We start from the raw sequence: 21,695 nt of genomic DNA, 5'->3' as shown, positions 1-21,695 counted from the left end.
AGATTATGCGAACTAAGCATCATAACAAACATTCCGCCAAATATCACGTGACAACTTAATAGCTTTGTGAGTGGCTTTATAATACACTGTAAAAAAAATACCCTGTTAAAAAACAGGAATGACCTGGCAGCAGAGTTTCCAGGAGATTCCTGTTATTTAACGGTGCTCTAGTTTAACACTAAGTTCATGTAAAATAACAACATGAACTCACTGTAAACTAACAGGAATCACCCGTTATGATTTTCAGTATCTTCCTGTTATTAAACGGTGTAAAAACAATAATACTGTTAAACAACAGGAATGACCTGCAGCAGAGTTTCAAGGAGATTCCTGTTTTTTAACAGTGCTTTGTTTAAATACGAAGCATGACAATAATAGTACAAAACAGTATTATGTAAACACAAAATCATTTTATTTCATATATTAAGATATAAATTCATACATATGTCATTAAAATCACAATTACTCAAGTCATTTTCAACAACTACCAATTCATGGAGGCTCTTCCATTGAGGAAAGGGAGGATCATCCTCCTTTACATTTCAAATAAAATTATAATTAGAAAATTATAATTTTCATATTTCATCGATTCAATAATAAAAAAACTCATGTTATATTGATTCCTTACATACAAAACGAATTATTGAAAGCCTAATTGTGATTACAGAAACTATAAAGCAGTGGAAACCAAAATAAATATTACATCAGACCAACACTCTTCCCTTACATATTTGTTATTTGTTTACACTCCTACAGTAAAATCAACTTTTGCAGTGTATTTTCAACTTAAAATTTTACACTTACACTCTGAAATTAACAATTACACTCTGAAATTAACAATTTTTTCTTCTATTGGTCAGGACAATTCAGCCTGTTGGATAGTTGATGGGTCAATTCAGCCTGTAGAAAAGAGAAACAAGCAGGGATCGGGAGAGAATTACAGCCTGATTAACAGGAAAATGGTGCCAAAATTATCCATGTGTTGTGTGCCACACATTATCAATTACCAATGATTTACTGTACATTCACACCAGAGGGTACAAATTTTACAAAGCACACAGAAGTAATCTTTCCATTTAACGTGGATGGAAAGTTCATGCACCTATGCACCTAAGTAATACAGGCTAAAAAGCACATTCGCTGATAATGCTATGTTAGTCAAAACTGATTACTTGTAACTGTAGTGACTGTACTTCTGAAGACGTTTCACTTACCATTTTCACACCAGGGCGTAGCGGTAATCCATCACCTTCCTCAGCAAGGATGAAACCTTGGAGGGGGAGTTTCTCCTCCTCTTCCCACTGGCCTTCGTCCCCCTTTTGGGATAGATGCGATGTGAATGTGGATACTACAGTAAAAGTACTATCACAACCCATAAAAGGGCATACAATACCCTCTTTGATGTGACCCTTAAGATGAGCATAAAATGCACTGAGGGAGTCGCATTTATCAGTGCACAAATCAATATGGCATGACAGATCCACTAAACCCAATCTGTTATCAAAGCCACACTCTTTATGGTGTCTGTAGACATGCGTCTTGAGACCAGAGTGTCTTTTGAAATTGAGTTGACAGTCTGGAGCACAGCATGGAAGCTGTATGTTGGGTATGTTGGCATGGATTTTTGTATGGTTGACATAACGAATGGCTGTGGTGGACTGATGCCCACATATTTTACAAGAAAACATGCTGTACCATGCAGCAAGCTCGTATGAGCTCAAGGAAGCATCGAAGTCAAGTGTCCTGACCTACGAAGTGAACTGCTCTAAATAACACCACTGCTCTGAATAACACCACCAAATAACACAAATTGAATCGATTTCATACATACACATCAACATTCACAGAACTGATTTTAAAAGATTACCGTATAACAAATATTAGAAATGAGCGGCTAGAGATAATGAGATGAGATGAGATAAATCAAAACCTTCACTAGCTAGCCAGTACGGGGCAGCCCGTGCTTGCTAGCAAGTAGCCTACTTCACTAACAAGTAAAAGTTAGCTAGCAGCTACAGGTTCTGGGCAATGCGACCTTTCGCCGGAACCAGGCTTAACTGTGAATTAATTGTGAGTACGAAATGATAGCTTCAAACTTTGAGAGACTGAAAAACAGACAGAAAATTCACCTTCTCACTCCAATTGACACATTCCAACTGCAGGCAGGTTTCCAGGAGGCGGGAACAAAGATCTTCGTAGGGTTACTCTCTTTGGCGGTAAACTCTGTTCCACTCCACCTCTCCCCGATTCGCCCAAGCGTGGATTAACAGGAAGAACGTGTATTTCGGAAAAAAACATTATGGGCGTGGTAATTAACAGCGCTGGACCGTCATTTAACCCATTCATCTCACCGATAACACGAAATCCCAGTTTATTCAAAATAACCCGTGGTTAATGTTGGAATCTTGGTGTAAATCTACAGAAACTTTTTACAGTGTATGCACGCAGCGCGGCTCCTGCCGCTGATCTTTCAGGATCTCGAGGTCCTCGGGCCGAACTTTCTCTGTCTCTTCAGTGCGAGCCGTCAGAGCTGACAGTTCTCATGTTTATTTCATTGTGTGTGTGTGTGTGTGTGTGTGTGTCTAGGCCGTCTCGTTTTCCCTCCAGCCTGCGATGTCATTAACGGCAGGAGAGGAGCCTGCAGTGGCGCGCCTAATGAATTCCACTGCGGCTTTCTCTCTCCCCACCTCGTTACCCTGGCTCAGGGTGTCAAATTAAAACGGCTGGAGAAAAGAAGGAGGGATGGAGGTTGAGGAGAGAGCGCGCACTTGGTAGGGGGTAGTGGTGAGAGAGGATGTTATAATGGTTATGAGCTTTCAGTCTTGTGGTCAATAATGAAATCTGATAGTCAATAATTAATGCTCAGCCGTTATTTATTATTTACGTCTATTCATGTAGGTTGTAATTGGGCATGTGATGAAAGTGTTTATATTGTTTTATACAACACAACATGTTATTGTTAAAAACGCGTTTGGACTTATCATTCACAGACAGCTGAACCAAAAAAAGAGCAGACTGTAACTCAGTACGACAATATTTTGAAATGTGTACAATCACATGATCACGAAATATCACGTGTTATATGCGAAAGATATGATTGGCTATTGCTAGCGACTCTCGCCGATCAGTCTGGCTCCCGATTAGTTTTTCGAATCGGCTGTGAGATGAGTCGGTACCATCGAAAACTAGTCTTTACGCCTGACTCGCGACTTCAGTTGGCTCGGTACGCTGAAAATCGGCGTAGTGTGCGGCTAGCTTAACAGACACCCATGTTGGTTTTTTTGAGTGTAGCAAAGCTAACTTGTGAAACGCATGGCACTCAGTTTCAGAGACTGTCACAGAGGGGGATGCAGCAACAGACCCCTCATCCTCTGATACTGTGGATTTGAGACAAGGTAAGCCTTGTCTCAAGTACATAATGCCACATTTCCTCATAACCTGTCCCCTCTTCAGCTCCTTAATGCCATATATAAGCTGCAGCTACAGAGCATTTTTGGAGAGGATTTTCTGCACTTTACCTGTAACTGTTGCTGGTGGTGAGCGGGCTTTCAGCAAGATGAAACTGGTTAAAAACTACTTGAGATGAGCCAGGATAGATTGAACAGCCTTGCCCTTCTCTCCATTGAAAGTCAGTTGGCAAGAAAACTAGACTTTAAGGACCTCATCAATGATTTTGCCACCAAGAAGACCCGTCAGTGAGCACTAACTGGGGTGTAAATTCCAGTGTTTAGCACTTTGTGGAAGCCTGTTTTCTTTTTGCCCTTTTTAAAATGAAAAATGACAAGAGAGTCAAGGTTTTTTTACCTTTCATTCTAAAGGAAGTATTTTGTTAATGTAGAAATCTGGAAATGACATTTTTCTTTTATGTAATAAATAAGCTACTTGATAAAAATCTGTTCTCTTCAGCCCAATGCAAAGGTGCTCAATTTTCATGCAGGCCTATTATGTTTGGTGACCTTTGATGGCATTTACTGTTACAACTTTTAATCATTCTGCAAATAAAACAAAGATTCAGTGAAGTATTGTGTGACTAGGGTTTTTTATTCATTTAAGAGTTGTTAGATTAATGTGTGGCTACATAACTGACTGGACTGGTAGTACACCCTTGTTGTTAAATACTTTCAGCATTGTTAACTGCTGAGCTTTTTTTTTTTTTTTTGGGGGGGGGGGGGGGGCATGGCCACTGCTTGTGCATAGGGCCCAGAATTTGGTGCTACGCCCCTGGAACTGAGCAATACTTAACAGTGAATGAATATGAAGTGAGTCCTTATATGCTGTGTGCTAATGAGGCTGTAATGAGAAACAGATGTTAGTTTTCTGGAGATTTCAATCATGTGCAGCAGGCATTTTGGAAAATTGCTGTGCATTTCTGGGAATTGGAGTTCTGAGCATCGGCTGACATGACACCACCCCGAAGTTGACTTTTTTTCAATAACATCGCTTGACATGGTTTTTTTTTTCTATTATACTACAGCAATTTAGCCAGAAATTACAATTTGTAATTTATAAATCAGTGACATCATATATTTTAACCATTTATAGTTCCTTTTAATGTCATGAAGTGTCTGCAATTCAAGGAGATCATTATAGCAGCTATAAAATAACTCAGTAATCCGGCTTCGATTATGTGGAGTGTTTGTCATACAAGTTCCTTAGTAAGCTCTTACAGAAACAATAATCTATTAGAAAGAATATATTAATAGATTTAATTAATAGAGCTGTGATTTGAATTACAGCTAGCATTATGGACAGAACTACTGTTATAAAGGCTTAATCAACACGTTATGACTAATCAGAATTGAGAACTCAACAGTGCTGTGGTATAATGATTTATAACATGTTTTGGGCATGTTATTTTAAGTGTATTAACATTCCAATCATAAATCGCTGCATCATGGTATACTGTCCACTTAATAAGTGATCATGCTTCCTGAGCTTTCAAGGACACACTCTGTCATGCTTTGTATAACTTTGTATTTAGTTGGGTATTTCTCCACTTGGTGGTTGTTTATGGGTAACACACTCTTTCTTAATTTCTATTAGCTGTTTCTTTTCATTGGTTGTTTTAGTCATGCGATGCAGTCAAGTCATAGCCCAGGGAAAATAAAGAGGGAAACCCTGTAGTTGACAAATTACATGTGACCAGAGTGCAGCCACAGCTATCTTACTTTCCATCCCTCATTTGTGTCCAGGAAAGCATGGCTTTTTTACAAAGAAATCTGTTCAAGAGAATGATGACAACAGTAAAGACATTTCATGGAAGTTTGTTCGCTATCTGTCAATTCGTGTATAGATGCATACACACGTTGAGGACAGAATAGTAAAAAAGTGCCTTTTCACACGGACACAAAAGCAACTGGAAAAAATAAGGAAGACTGCAATTCATGATGTCATACACCAGTGAAGCTGGATTGGAACGATTGTCCACTGATGGTGGTGCCACAGTACAAGACCCTGCACATGAAGTTAGATCACAGTATTCCAATTCATCAGCCTCTTCATCCTCTTCAGCTAGCAGAGCAGCAGCCAGGGCTCGTGCTAAAGCAGAAGCTGCACGTGCACGTGCCACCTTTGTTCAAAGAGAAGCCGATCTGAAGATAGAAGAGGCTCGCATAGCAGCTGAGTTATTAGCATTGGAGCATGAGAAAGAGGTTGCAGCAGCCTTAGCAGAGGCTGAAGTTCTTGAGGCAGCAGCAAAGATTGGGATTGGACAGGGCAGTAGGAGTAATCATGACGTAGTTTCTGTCGCCATTCAACGTACTCGTGACTATGTTGACCAATACTCCCAATCGCACCACGGTGGTGCAGAACTCCCTGTACATCAACCATATACACCGTCTCTACAGCCACTCAGCAAATCTGAAGTTCAACCAGATCTGACAGCCTTCCAGCCTTCACCCACGAACAATCCTCATGTAACAAAGCAGTTTGAGAGGACGACACAGACAGCTCGTCGCCAACCTCCTGACTCATTCCCCACTGGTAAGCTGCACACTTCCCCTTTGAACAGAGGTTCATTACAGCCATATACTGATGACAGGACTGGTATGGGTGATGTTGCGAGGTACCTGGCACGCCAAGAGCTTGTGAATTCTGGTCTCACAAAATTTAGTGATCGCCCAGAAAATTACTGGGCGTGGAAATCCTCATTCCTTAATGCTATTCGAGGACTATACTTGACTGCCAGTGAGGAGCTTGACATCTTAACAAAGTGGTTAGGACCTCAGTCTTCAGGATATGTTATGAGGATCCATTCAGTGCATGTTGCCAACCCTACCATAGGCTTAAAAATGGCCTGGGATCGCTTAGAAGAGTGCTATGGCTCCTCGGAAGTAATTGAGAAAGCTCTCTTTGAGAGGTTGGACAACATTCCTAAAATCAGTTACAAAGATCCTTTAAAGCTTAGGGAACTGGGCGATCTCTTAAGAGGGTTAGAATCTGCCAAATCTGAAGGCTGCCTGCCTGGGCTCTCGTACCTGGACACTGCCAGAGGTGTCAACCCTATTGTTGAGAAGTTGCCACTAAGCCTTCAAGAGAGGTGGTTAGCCCAAGGCTCTCAATACAAAGAGCAGAATGGCGTCCCCTTCCCTCCATTCACATTCTTTACAAACTTTATATGTAGTGAAGCATGCAGAAGAAATGACCCAAGTTTTACTCTCTCAACAGTGCCCACAGCTTCAACAAACAGTCCCTGTAAGTTCTCCACAGGTTCAACGAAGCCTGAACGATGGGAAAAGAAATCAGGTTACGTCAGAAGTCATGTCTCTGCCCACAAAACTGAAGTCGCATTGCATCAGCCAGTTTCTCAGTCAGACAGTGGAAACAGCAAACAGAGTGACATTGACAAACAATGCCCCATCCACCACAAACCTCACCCTCTAAAAAAGTGTAGAGGCTTTCGGAGCAAGCCACTCGAAGAGCGTAAAGCATTTCTCAAAGAGAACGGTATCTGTTTTAAGTGTTGCTCTTCCACCATGCACCTGGCAAAGAATTGTAAGGCAGTCTTGAAGTGCAGGGAATGTGAGAGTAATAGTCACCTTGCAGCGCTTCACCCTGGACCACCCCCATGGAACATAACTGATCCCGCCTCAGAGCATGGCGGGGAGGGAGAAGGAGAGACACCCCAGCCAGCAGTCATGTCCAAGTGCACAGAAGTCTGTGATGAAGGTAAAGAGCCCAGATCCTGTTCTAAGATCTGTCTGGTGAAGGTATATCCCAAGATATGCCCAGACCAAGCCACCAAGATCTACGTTATTCTAGATGACCAGAGTAACAGGTCCCTAGCTAGGTCTGAATTCTTTGACTTCTTCCAAATTAGAGGATTAGATTCCCCATACACTCTTCGCACATGTGCAGGAGTCACTGAAACATCTGGGAGAAGAGCCATAGGGTTTATAGCAGAGTCATTGGATGGAATGATGAGTGTGATGCTTCCCACACTCATCGAGTGCAACCATATGCCAGATGACCGATTGGAAATTCTTACTCCAGTGGTTGCACAGCATCACCCTCACCTGAAGTCTATTGCTCACAGGATACCACACCTAGATCCAGAAGCACAGATACTTCTACTTCTGGGACGAGACATCCTACAGGTTCATAAAGTCAGAGAGCAACGTAATGGTCCTCATAGTGCTCCCTATGCCCAAAGATTAGACCTAGGATGGGTTATTGTAGGTAATGTCTGTTTGGGCTCAGCTCATAAGCCAGTGGCTGTGTCTTCCTTCCGAACTAATGTGCTTGAAAATGGACGTCCATCTCTTCTCAGTCCATGCCCCAATCGTCTTCAAGTCAAGGAGAAGCTTAGCATTAAAACACAGCACTGCACTTCTCACCTTAGTTTTGCACATAACATCCCTGTCCATAAGGCCAACAACTTTGGCAACACCGTCTTTGAGAGAACCAAAGATGATGAAAAGGTTGGTCTCTCCATTGAAGACAGGCTTTTTCTGGAGCTCATGGACAAAGAAATGTTTATAGATGACACGAACGGCTGGGTAGCACCCCTTCCATTTCGATCCCCACGGCGACGGCTCCCGAACAATCGAGAGCAGTCTCTCAGTCGCCTCACCTCTTTGTTGCACCCTTGAAAGAAAGCCTGAGATGAAATCTCACTTTTTCAACTTCATGCAAAAGATTTTTGATAACAATCGGGCAGAGTTAGCATCCTCGCTGCCAGAGGGAGACGAGCGATGGTACTTGCCCATCTTTGGTGTTTACCATCCTCAAAAGCCAAATCAGATCCGAGTCATCTTCGACTCCAGTGCTCAGCATCATGGCATCTCTTTAAATGATGTTTTACTTACTGGCCCGGATCTGAACAACAGCTTACTGGGAGTTTTGTTGCGCTTCCGGAGAGAAGCAGTGGCTGTGATAGCAGACATCGAACAGATGTTTCACAGTTTTACAGTGAGAGAAGATCATCGAGATTTTCTTCGCTTTCTCTGGTTCAGAGACAACGATTCCAACAAAGAGATTGTCGAGTATAGAATGAAGGTTCACATATTCGGCAACAGTCCATCACCTGCAGTAGCCATTTATGGGCTTCGCCGTGCAGCACAACATGGAGCAAGTGAATATGGCACGGATGCTAAACACTTTGTACAGCGTGACTTCTACGTTGATGATGGTCTTACGTCAGTTCAGTCAGCTGCTGATGCTATTAGCCTGCTGCAGAGGACACAAGAGATGCTTTCTGCTTCCAACCTACGTCTCCATAAGATCGCATCAAATGACCCTGTCATTTTGGAAGCCTTCTTGCCAGAAGACCATGCAAAGGGTCTACAGAACTTGGACTTTGATAATTCAACAGTCATTCAGCGAAGCTTAGGGCTTAGTTGGAATCTGAAACATGACTCCTTCACCTTCAAAGTGGCAGCCACTGAGAAACCCTTCACACGTAGAGGTGTTCTAGCCACCGTGAATAGTCTGTTTGACCCCCTTGGACTTGCTGCACCAGTCACTATTCAAGGGAAATCCCTGCTGCGAGAGTTGACCAGTAGTGAAACTCTCGACTGGGACAGCCCTCTTCCAGAGGAAAAGGAAGAGGAATGGAGGATGTGGAAAGACTCCTTACAAGATCTGAGTGAGTTCACAATACCAAGAGCTTATACCACTGCCACCCTTACAACTGCTAAAAGGAAGGAGCTCCACATCTTCTCGGATGCCTCTGTGAAGGCCATCGCTGCTGTAGCCTACCTGAAAGTCATCAGTTGTGATGGAGAGAGCCATGTGGGATTTGTCCTGGGAAAGGCAAAACTAGCAACTATGAATGCCCTCACTGTCCCAAGGTTAGAGCTGAGCGCAGCTGTATTGGCAGTGGAAATGGCAGAGCTGATAGAGAGTGAGTTGGACATTATTATAGACATGTTGCGATTCTACACAGATAGCAAGGTTGTCTTGGGGTACATATATAACCAAACCAGACGGTTCTATGTTTACGTTTGCAATAGAATACAGAGAATTAGGAAGTCCACCAAACCCGAACAATGGCGCTACGTCTGTACTACCCAAAATCCAGCAGATCATGCTACTCGATCTGTACCTGCAGCTGAGCTAGCCAATACAACATGGCTTACAGGACCTCCATTCCTGTCCTTACCAGAAGGTGTGTCTACTTCAGAAGAGGAGTCATATGAACTTATTGATCCAGATTCTGACACTGAAGTACGTTCTTATGTCACTGCACTTTCTCTTCCGCCATCTGATCTGGGATCTCATCGCTTCGAGTGGTTCTCATCCTGGAAATCCCTGGTACAAGCCATAGCATCTTTGATGCACATTCTTCAGTCCCGAAGGAGTACAACCAAAGTGAAGCATAAGGACTGCGGAAGCAGTTATCAGTGCAAAGAGCCCCATATGGCAGAACAACTGTCAAAGGCACAATCTCTCATAATCAAGTGTGTACAAAGAGAGACTTACAACAAAGAGTTTACCTGCTTGACTGCCGGTAAGGACATTGCAAAGGACAGTCCTCTGAGAAGGTTGAGCCCTTGTGTGGATGAAGACGGTCTTCTGAGAATAGGAGGTAGACTTGAACATAGCACACTCAACACAAAGGAAAAGTTTCCCTTCATCAATCCAGGCCATAGTCACCTTGCAAAGCTGCTCGTGAGGCATTACCATGAAAAGGTCAAACATCAAGGTCGTATTTTCACAGAAGGGTCTGTCCGTATGGCAGGATTCTGGATTATCGGAGCTAAGAAATGCATCAACAGTACTCTTCACAAATGTGTTGTGTGCAAGAAACTTCGTGGGAGAACTGTTGAACAGAAGATGGCAGATTTACCCCCAGATCGTTTGAGTACTGAAACACCTTTTACTTACGTGGGACTTGATGTGTTTGGTCCTTGGACAGTCACTACAAGACGAACCCGCGGGGGTCAAGCTAACAGCAAAAGGTGGGCTGTACTATTCACATGCATGAGCACACGTGCAGTGCACATAGAACTCATTGAAGCAATGGATACATCGAGTTTTATTAATGCTTTACGACGATTCTTTGCTTTGCGAGGACCTGTTAAGCAAATCCACTCTGACTGTGGAACTAACTTCACAGGTGCCTGCAAAGAGTTGCATATGTTCCTTACTGATCCTGAAGAGCCGAATGTGAGGAAGTACTTGGGTGAAGAAGGCTGCTCTTGGGTCTTTAACCCTCCTCATTCCTCCCTCATGGGGGGAGTTTGGGAGCAAATGATTGGCATTTCTAGACGTATACTGGATTTTATGCTCAAGCAAACCAGCTCTTCACGTCTAACTCATGAGGTGTTGTCTACTTTAATGGCAGAGGTCACTGCGATCATTAATGCCAGGCCCCTTGCACCTATCCCTTCAGACCCAGAGTCGCCCTTCCTCTTGACCCCTGCTTCACTACTGACACAAAAGGGGTGTATTCATCTTCCTCCTCCAGGGATCTTTGATAGCAAAGACCTCTATCGCCAACAATGGAGACAGGTGCAGCATCTAGCTAACACCTTTTGGAATAGGTGGAGACGGGAGTACCTTCCTACACTTCAAAGCCGTAGCAAGTGGTAGAACTTACGGCCTAACCTCAAGAAAGGCGACCTGGTTCTGCTTAAGGATAACCAGGCGAGATGGAATGAGTGGCCCATGGCTCTAGTGACCAGGACATTCCCTGACCAAGATGGAAAAGTCAGAAAGGTCGAACTGAAGGTCACCAAATCTGGATCAGCAAAGACTTTCTTAAGACCTGTCTCTGAGACAGTCTTTCTGAAAAGTGCTGAGGATACAGACTGAGTTGGTTGTTACTGTTAGACATGTTCTAGTTATTTAGATAATGGTATTTAATCAATACCAGGCGGGGAGTGTCATGCTTTGTATAACTTTGTATTTAGTTGGGTATTTCTCCACCTGGTGGTTGTTTATGGGTAACACACTCTTTCTTAATTTCTATCAGCTGTTTCTTTTCATTGGTTGTTTTAGTCATGTGATGCAGTCAAGTCATAGCCCAGGGAAAATAAAGAGGGAAACCCTGTAGTTGACAAATTACATGTGACCAGAGTGCAGCCACAGCTATCTTACTTTCCATCCCTCATTTGTGTCCAGGAAAGCATGGCTTTTTTACAAAGAAATCTGTTCAAGAGAATGATGACAACAGTAAAGACATTTCAATCTTACTCCAGCTTCTGACTTTCTCTTGGAAGTTTGTTCGCTATCTGTCAATTCGTGTATAGATGCATACACACGTTGAGGACAGAATACACTCTCATTAATAATCAAAAGCTAATACTTATGCATTGTTGTCATCATGCATCTTTTTCCCCCTAACAAGTCATTCATATTTTATTCCAACAGTAATATCATCAAGCGACGTCAGCAGCAAGATCAATATGTTCATGGCATACTTCATGGTGGCTGTGTCACTTCTGTTTACATGGTCCAGCTGATGTTTAACCACGTCCTCCATTCATAATGAGAACCTTCACTCAGTTTGACAATCCTGTTCCTTTAATGAATAATGTAAATATTCCTAACAAGTTTTTAAATAATGAGAATGAACGATTGATTGAAAAAGCACAATAAAAAAAAGCATCATAAGAATATGTACAAGTCAACCAGTATGAATGTTCAAGGGTCAGCTTTGGTCAGTACTCATAGCTTTAATTATTTTGAATTGCTATAAAAGTTTATGATGGGCATTTTGGAAATAATTCTTTGGAATCAATCCCGGAGTCACATTGTGAAGCATGATTCAATTTTACTGATCACATGAAAACATGACAAGCTAAAAAGTCAAAGGCACTGTGGTTACATGTTGTGTATAATTCTGTTATAGATTAGCATGTATACAGCCACATACAAAAACATTATCTATTGAACAGGCTTTCTTGAAGCATGTGACATTGCATGTAGGGCTTAAAATACTTTCCATTATCTTTTTTTGTGTCTTAAGCCACTGATTGTTATGCATTTTTGCAAATGATTACTTTAGAGCTAAGCTAGCTGATATTGTCTTAAATTATGTTTTGTCTGAATGAAGCATGGATGAAATAACACACAAATGAAGCTGCTGCCTGTAAAACACAATGTGTTTGATCCAATGTGGTTTGACTAGTTTTAATACCTGTCTATCATTGTTTACTCTGGCACAGGGACGTGCACAGCACAGGCGATTGCTCTAAGACAACGAGGGAGGCTCAGCCTCCTCTAAAAATGACAAACATCGTGTAGGATGAATTGCGCTAGGCTTATGTTATAGCCGACCTTATAACATTGCTATTTCAGATCCAGAATCATAGAAATATATGTGCTCAACCCAACTACAGTGCGAAATCATTCCGTTATAACTTTCCCCAGTTCGCCTAATGTGTGCGTGAGTTTTTCCCCCTCGTGACAACGCGATGCAGCCCAGCCTCAGTGGACTTCAATGGCATTTGGGAACTATGCGCTTTTCAATATCAAAATGCAAGACGATTATTTGACAAATACTGCGAAAACGCCCGCCCACGGACTCCCACGGACTCCCAGCCTCACAGTGGGAGGGACATGGCAAAGCTTTCCGCGAGAAGACTGGTGATTGGTGAAAGCGGCCGGATATTTTCTTTGATTGACAGCTCGTTTTAAATATAGACAGACAGCGGTGAATTTCAGTTCAGTCCCATGCGGATTCGCAAGTGGTGTGGTGTATTGTAAGAGATCAGCTTACATTTCGATTTCATTCATTACATACGGTTTCTACCAGCTTTTTTAGTTTGTATATATTTTCATTGTAAATAAAGTGTAAATATGGTGTTGTCAAGTTTGCTATCTTAGTTCCAGAAATTTCATTTATTTGAGTGACTGAACTTGAACTTGAGGGGGCTAGCCAGCTAGCAAGAAAGCTGCGCACGGATGCCAAGCATTGCTGATTTAATTTTGGCGAAGCCATTTGCCAGTCTTCCTTTCGAGGAAAAAATTAAAATTAAAGAGCAGGGTAGACCAACGCCTCAAATTGACTTGGTGAAAAAGGTAGGGAATAATACTCGTTCCTTTCAGCTCTCCTGGTACGAGAAAGTGAATTGGCTAACAGCAAGTTCAGTGACAAGGAAAATGTATTGTTGGCCATGCCTCTTGATTAAACCCGGATCCATGATTTGGTCAAACGTGGGCTTTGATGACCTGCACAATTTCACAAGGGCATATAAAAGACACGAGATCAGCAATGAGCATGTACTCAAAGCCGACTCAGCAACCTTGCTCTACTTGCAATTGAGAGGAAGTTAGTGAAGTCTCTAGAGAAGACTCCCACCTGACAGGGTAACTGAACATTTTCTAGAAAAAGAAAGGAGGGCAGAATTTTCTTTTACATAATACTGATATGGTGGTGACCCACATCAACAACAGTAAATAGGCTACTTTAGTAATATGTCATGGATGGACCAAAAATATAGAATCTATTTAAAATGTTTATGCTGAGTATATTATATTGGAATATATATTTCTCTGGATATGAATTAAACACAGCTACAATTTGGAAAACATTTTTAAACAAAAACACAGCCGAGAACATTTCACACTACAGACCTGGATTAAAAGTGAAGGGTTATCAAAATTGTCAATAAAACATTTCTCAGTAAAATAAGTAAAATATAGGGAAAGTATCATTGAATGAAATGTGTGGCACCCAGCTCTATGTTTGGCTCCCCAAGGTCAGTGCTTGTGCCTATTCCAAAACACTCTGCTGTTACTGCTGAGGTTCCTGACAAAGAGCTGCTTTCAATAATGATCAATTTTTAAACAACATGCCACAATTTTAAAGTATAAAATGTTAAAATATACCCCCCCCCCCAACACCACCATCATGTATATTGGACAGTAGGCTAATGGCCCTTTTCCACTACCCTTTTTCAGCTCACTTCAGCTCGCTTCAGCTCACTTCAGCCCGACACGGCTCGCGTTTCGACTACCAAAAACCAGCACGACTCAGCTCGTTTCAGCCCTGCTTAGCCCCTAAAACTCGCACCGTTTTGGAGTGGGGCTGAAGCGAGCCAAACCGAGCCGAGTGAGGCTGGGGGCATGAGCAGACACTCCCCTGTGCACTGATTGGTGAGGAGGAGTGTCCTCACATGCCCACACACGCCCCGCGAGCGCGCTGGGATCTGTAAACACCGCAAACCCGGAAGGAGAAGAATTACGAATTACGAGAATTTCTGAAGCCTTATGCGCCTCGCCTCATCTATACGCTCTTGCCAGTATCTGTCCGCGTTGTCGGTGACAACAAGCCACAGAACCAAGACCAGCAACACTAACGACTCCATGTCCTCCATGTTTATTGTTTACTATTCGGGTCGTGAGACTACCGCTTAAAAGATCACTGATGTCACTGTTTGCGCTGCTTAACGACATCACCTGACGTCCACCCACTTTCGCTAACTCCACCCAATGTGTCCACCCACTTCCAGCCAGCACGGTTCAGCGCGGTTGTAGTCGAAATGCAACTCCAACAGCCCCGCTCAGCTCGACTCAGCACGGCACGGCTCAGCCCGACTCAGCCGCGTTTGTAGTGGAAAAGCGGCATAATGGGCCAAAAGAACCTGTTGTTTCACAGTTTGTGACCCTGCCAACAATCAGCCAGATCAGAGGCAAGAGTATGGGCAAAATTTATGTGTTTTTTCTTTTTTCTTTTAAAATCTGGAAATATCGTAACCGACCAGCCTCCCCTGTTTGAAAGACTACCAGCCGCCACTGGTGCACAGGATTATAGAGGGGCAGGGGCTCAAAGTCAGAAAAAGGGCAGCAAGTGCATGATTTTTTTTTTCCCGGTCCTTTCCAAAATATGGAAATGTAGAATTAAAATTAACGTACTAATAGGAAGGTAAGTACTTAGCTATGTGTCCTGTGTTGGTGAAAGTGATATGCAATTGCCATTTCTTTTGTGTCAGCAAAATTGTCACTCACATTATCATAGGCTTGGAAGACATGCAAAGCAATAAAACACTGGTGCATTATTCAGCTTTTTTATTGTTAAAGATTTAACATTGAACAGTGAAACCTGAACTTTGAACAAATAAGTAAATAGCCTAATGGACAAAATGATAAAAATCAGTCCTTCCTCTCATAAGGTAGAAGCCTAACATTCCAGGGGCCTTAAAGCAGTAACCTTCTGGGGGCCATGTCCCTGTAGATATTAATGACCTCATTGTGATTTATGGGTATGTCTTTTTCAATCGAGAGGAGAAGGAGATCAGAGAGCCTCTCTTCTTTGCATAGGCTTCTGAGTACATTTTTCACAAGCTTTAGCTTGGAGAAAGACCTCTCCACTGTTGCAGTGCATTTGATTTGAGCACGTTGTGGAAGAGGTCGACAACTAGTTATATATACAAGACAAGAATGTAAGCTTCCCGACGATATATGATACTTGCATGTACAACGAAGCACAGCCAAGGCAATCGATTGTGAACAGTAACAGGTCAGGTCACGTCAGTTAACAAGCAGATTATTAAACTACAGAGACTTAAATTACTCGCACAAATGTCAGTAGCCCTACAAACGTCCAAATGTCATGTCCATACAGTTTGAAAGGGCTAACTGTTAGACCATAACTCACATGTTCAAGCTGCCTCACTGTCGCGTCTCCTCTTTTATCATTGTGGCAGCGCAGCGGCTTCTTCCCTCTCACTCAGTCCACGCGCGCCCTCTCTCTGGCCGCACTCGAGCGGAGCAGCAATGGACAGAGAAGCGGCAGCTCAGCGCGCAGCCACCCCGTATTACAAGAAAATTGGTAGATTGCCGTGGAGTTTTTGTACCGCTGTTGTTTTAAACTTCTAACAGGACTGCATTATTTATTATTATTATTATTTTAAAAGGGCAACATTTAATTCTAGGCAAAAAGGGCAGGGGCTCAAGCACCCCTAAAGCCCTATGTGTGCACGTGCCTGCGTAGTGGTAATACATAATGGACATGTTATCTGACGACCATCCAGTGACGTATGTCCTACTACGTCTACATGTTGTGTGTATATTCTATTTGATGATCGATGTATTAATAATTTGCTTTCATACATTTTGTTGTATGTCTCTATGAATAACATTAACAATGTGATCTTGGTCTATTGATGAATTGATCGTATTTTAACTTTAAAATAGCGCTGAATAAGGCCATTTCAATGAAATAAAAGTGCGTAGAGTCATGATTTTGCAGTTTGTCTTATCAGTTTATCTGCCCTCTAATATAACTATTAGTGATTTTTTTTTAAATCCAAAATCATGTTCGGTGCACGCAAAACTGAAGGGGAGGACTTTCACATGATCCGTGCTTGCCAAAAAATTATTTCCGTGACCGGTGATTTGAGCCTGTTTCTCTTCCTGTGATATGTGATTGAGAATGTTGATGTTTGTGACCCCCCCAGGGGCAGATCCGGGGGTGGGGTTTAACCCCCCATCCCCCTTCAGCGACCAGGGGAGGGGGGGTATAAAAGAGTAAACACAACAGAAAGCTTGAAACAAGCAAAATTATTCAAAATATGCTCAAGTTCACTGAATGAACATGTACAGTTTCATTTCCCAGCACGCCTTCGGGCCGCTCACGGACGCTTTTCGTAGAAATTATCAATACAATACAATACAATCCCTGCCCCTCTCCCTGACCCCTCCACCCTGTTAACTTGGTGGGAAAAGGGCATATGCTGGCTGACCGCTATCCCATCATGCTTTGCAGCTCCGGATCGCGTCGGTCTTTCAAAACCCGTTGGAGCGACTTCCGGCCTCCCAGTTGTTTTTATTGGTGCGAAGGGAAGGTGTTTGGTTATAATTGGAGAGCTTTGATTGGCAGACTCTTTCAAGGTAAGAATGTTACCCTTGCTGTTGTTGTCACTATGTGAATGTAAGGTGATTAAGTCTGGCGATATGTTATATGCAAATGTTAATGTTAAATGTTTATTTTAATGAATGTTAGTGTGTGAGTCTCCACCGCAGGAAAGCGCGCACGGCGCCATGTTGTTTGTGGGGGATGATGCGCGCGCGGTGGAGATCATTGTATGAAAACATAGAAACACTACTTGAATAAATGACTTACATTTGTGATCTGTCGGTCTGAATATCTGTGTAGTGACATCTAGTACTAATAATATTACTTACACTACCGTTCAAAAGTTTGGGGTCACCCAGACAATTTTGTGTTTTCCATGAAAAGTCACACTTTTATTTCCCACCATAAGTTATAAAATGAATAGAAAATATAGTCAAGACATTTTTCTGGCCATTTTGAGCATTTAATCGACCCCACAAATGTGATGCTCCAGAAACTCAATCTGCTCAAAGGAAGGTCAGTTTTAAGACCAACAACAATAACAAGACTGCGAAAGATCGCCATTTTTAAGCGATGAGAAGCAGCAGCTGTACAAACGCGAAGTCATCCATTATTGTTGTTGTTGCTGCTGCTGCTTCTTCCGTGTTGTTTTTGCTTCGATATTCGCGCTAAGGTTTATGCAAACGTAGCGACGTAACTGACGTATACAGCGACGTAATGACGTATATAGCGACGTAACTGACGTATACAGCGACGTAATGACGTGGCTTCTCTTAGCACAGCGAGCTATGGAAAAACAAACTGGTTCTCAGCTGGCTCGCGAGTTGAACGAGTTGTGAACCAGCACCAGCACTGGCCCCGATCCAGCCCTGGAACTGATTTGGTGGAAAAGAGGCATCTGTGACCTAAATGTGCATGATGGGGTCTCATTATGATGCCCCCTCTACTAAAAACCCTTTCCACTGGTGCTGAGGAGGCAGGGACTGACAGCATCTTCAGTGCCAACTTGTGGAGTTGTGGGAATCGGTCATGGTTTTTGGCCCAGAAGATGAGTGCATTGTCAGTGTCAGAGTCATTGATGGCATCGAAGTATTTGCTTATCTTTGTTATAACACTTGAATGCTGGGCTGAGTTGCGCTTCTTGTGAGCCTTGTAGCGGGACAGAAGGCGTGGGCATTTGACTGGTGGCGAATCACTGGATGAATCCACATTCATGGCCCCAGAGTCCGTTGCATCTCCTTCACTGTCGATCATGTTCTCCACCTCTGAGTTTGTGTATTTGTTTGTGTATTTAACCGCCAAATTAGCACTCTTTAAGTATGTGATGTATGCTTATAGCCAGGCAAAGCATATTTAATGTGTAACTTCATAGAAGTGGAGCATTAATGTTACTTTGGCCGAATCCCATTTCACCCCTTGGACCAACCCCTTGGCCCTTCCCCTCCATTTTGCGCGTTCACGTGAAGGGGTAGGGGTATCCCAATCCCAGTTAACGCAGAGGGGTAGGGGAAGGGGTAGGGCTTCTGTACCCCTCCAAACGGAGATTTTCCTGGAGCTGACTCCGAACGAAGGGGTTTGAGTGATTTCCCACAATGCCATGCGGATTTCAGCGAGATTTCATGCGGATTTCAGAAAGATGGCGGTTCCCGCGGCGAAAGATTGTCATAAATGTATTTTCTCCATTATTTACGTGTTTTAAGTTGTTATCCAAAGGAAACACGCCGCTTGATTCGCTTTCGAGCTGAGAATGAGCAGCGATTTCTGAAATCCAAGCTGCTGCTAAAAAGCTTTGGGAGTGAGTATTGTTTTCGGTTGCTTGACTGCGTACGTTTTGTTCTGTTATTCTCGCTTTTATTGTTTACATGAGTGTTCTGACACCTCATTCTGTCGGATGTGGTGCACGAAGCGCCAAAGATATCCCATTCAGTGGTGTTAGTTAACAAATCACACCCTGCCAGCAGAGATTTCTGCCTCTGGCTCTGACTGTAGCGGCTGGTCGCAGCCAATGACGCATTTGGTCGCGTTTTGCTAACGTAAACGCTGACGGAGGTACGCAATGACGTATGCGATCGTTGAAGGGCTATCCCAATACGTAGGGGTTGAATTTCAAGGCCTATCCCTTGTAGCTCAGTTTCAAGCGGAAGGGCCAAGGGGAAGGGGGAGGGGAAGGGATAGAAATTGGGATTGGGCCTTTGTCTCCACTCTGGAGACTGCTGACTCTAGCTCTCTCACCCAGGAGAGGGAGCGCGGCGTGTGTTGTTTACATCAGAGTTGACGTTGATGTAACATAACTACATACACATTAGCTACATAGCTTTACATCACCTGTCTCGTCATTTTTATCACATGAAAAAACGTAACGTAGGAATAAGACACATGTCCTGACCCCTCACTCTCACACAAAGTTAACACTACATTAGCTAACTTAATGTTACATCCACTGTAACATTAAGTTGTCTGATGCAGTGAGGCAATGTGCTAATATGCTTGCGCGCCTAGCTAGGGGGTAAATAACCGGCAAGCCAATGAAACTGGTGTCCTGAAACATACTGTATACACATGGTTAGCAGACGTGTTCAGCTAGTATTCACTAAATCTCACTTGCACTTAGCTTACCTTTCTTTATGCTTCCTCTCCAAGTGCTGGTAAAAGTTGGACGTGGTCCCAGCCGTCTCCGTTAGCATTGCTTTACAAAATTTACATGTTGCGCTGTGTCTTCTTTTGGTTGTAGTTGTGCACAAAAATTCTTTGTGGTTCAGGTAACCAAATTTTATTACAGACGAGTTGGCTGACATCTTCACACGGCCTCTTCTTCTGTCACTCACATGCACGTTTGTGGGGGGCGTGTGAAAGGGGGCGGGAGGGGTGACAGCCGTTAACGGTGACAACAATTTCAAATGATAAATGAGTCAAGTTATTGGTTGTACTCGAAGCAATACGATTTACGCAAAATCACAGCAATGATTTTAACAAGTAAATCCAAAAATGCACAGGCAATTTATTGATATCCCTACAGTTGTGGTCTTGACCGGTCTTGAAATAAAATCCCGAGTCTACTTTGTCCGAGACCAAGACAAGGCCGAGTAAAAATGCAGTCGATTCCGAGACGAGACCGAGACCTTCAAAAAGTGGTCTCGAGACCAAGACCGATCTCGAGTACTACAACGCTGGTTTTTATAGATTATCAGAGAAAGGTTCTGATGTATGAAAGCGTGTTGCTGCCACACTCAAAAAAAAAAAAAAGGCTTAGTATCAAGTAATTACGTGAAAACTTTGTTATAACAATATCTTATGATATGAAATTATCACGTAATTTCATGGTACAAAATTATCATGTTATTTCATGATACGAAATTATCATGTTATAACATGAAATTATCACGTTATTTCATGATATTTTCATGTAATAACGTGAAAACACCTTATCAAGAAATAACGTGACAGTATGGTTTAACGTCATAGGCTAGGCTACTTCCATTAAAAGCAGACGTCCTAGCCTAGCTTACTGTATAACTTTGCTCAAGCAAAAACACCAAGCAAAAACATGGCTGAATCCTGAATGACTCAGTTTTGTATAAATAGGGGACTACCGGTACATAGGCGGCAAAATGTAGTGTTTTTCCTGCCATGGAAGTGCACTTGTATAGTGAGGAGGAAGCAATTTGCATTACAGCCATGAATGAGGATTCAAAATGGTGCCTTGGCTCAGTTTTCCCTTCCTCCTCAGTATACAAGTGCACTTCCATGGCAGGAAAAACACTACATTTTGCCGCCTATGTAGTCCCCTATTTATACAAAACTGAGTCATTCAGGATTCAGCCATGTTTTTTGCTCGGTGTTTTTGCTTGACCAAAGTTATACAGTAGGCTAGGCTAGGACGTCTGCTTTTAATGGAAGTAGCCTAGCCTATGACGTTAAACCATACTTTCACGTTATTTCTTGATAAGGTGTTTTCACGTTATTACATGAAAATATCATGAAATAACGTGATAATTTATCATGAAATAACATGATAATTTCGTATCATGAAATTACGTGAATTTCATATCATCAAATTACGTGATATGTTATTACATGATAAATATATTGTAAAAACGTGATAAGATATTGTTATAACAAAGTTTTCACGTAATTACTTGATACTAAGCCAATTTTTTTTTTTGAGTGTGGCAGCAATACGCTTCCGTACTGATGCGCCTAGATGAAATTGTGCAGAATTATCTGTAGGTACTTACCTCTTGCAAATATTTCATGTGTACATACATCACTTAATCTGACCATATAATGGTAAACAAGGATTTCCCAATTTATCACTGATTATAATTATATTTGCAGGCTCGCGCTGCTGTGGCTGCAACAACTAAGGAGACAACTACTCTACCAACCCACCATTCATCTGATTCAGAAACCAGAGACAGCTGTTAGCTCTTTCACTGCTAGAATTTCTATT

At 42.5% G+C, this 21,695-nt stretch overlaps 1 long non-coding RNA gene across 1 annotated transcript; it reads right to left on the bottom strand.

The window, feature by feature from the left end:
- Positions 1–420: 420 nt before the first annotated feature.
- Positions 421–2,566, bottom strand: LOC132882849 (uncharacterized). Its single transcript, XR_009654249.1, has 3 exons — positions 2,130–2,566; positions 1,215–1,316; positions 421–900 (listed from the first exon to the last, which is right to left on the bottom strand). It is a non-coding gene; the product is annotated as an uncharacterized LOC132882849 (long non-coding RNA).
- Positions 2,567–21,695: the final 19,129 nt, after the last annotated feature.

Source organism: Neoarius graeffei, chromosome 3 (assembly GCF_027579695.1).
Source record: "Neoarius graeffei isolate fNeoGra1 chromosome 3, fNeoGra1.pri, whole genome shotgun sequence".
NCBI lineage: Eukaryota > Metazoa > Chordata > Actinopteri > Siluriformes > Ariidae > Neoarius > Neoarius graeffei.
The sequence above is the reverse complement of the archived record's forward strand: the minus strand, read 5'-3'. Positions and strand labels throughout refer to the sequence as shown.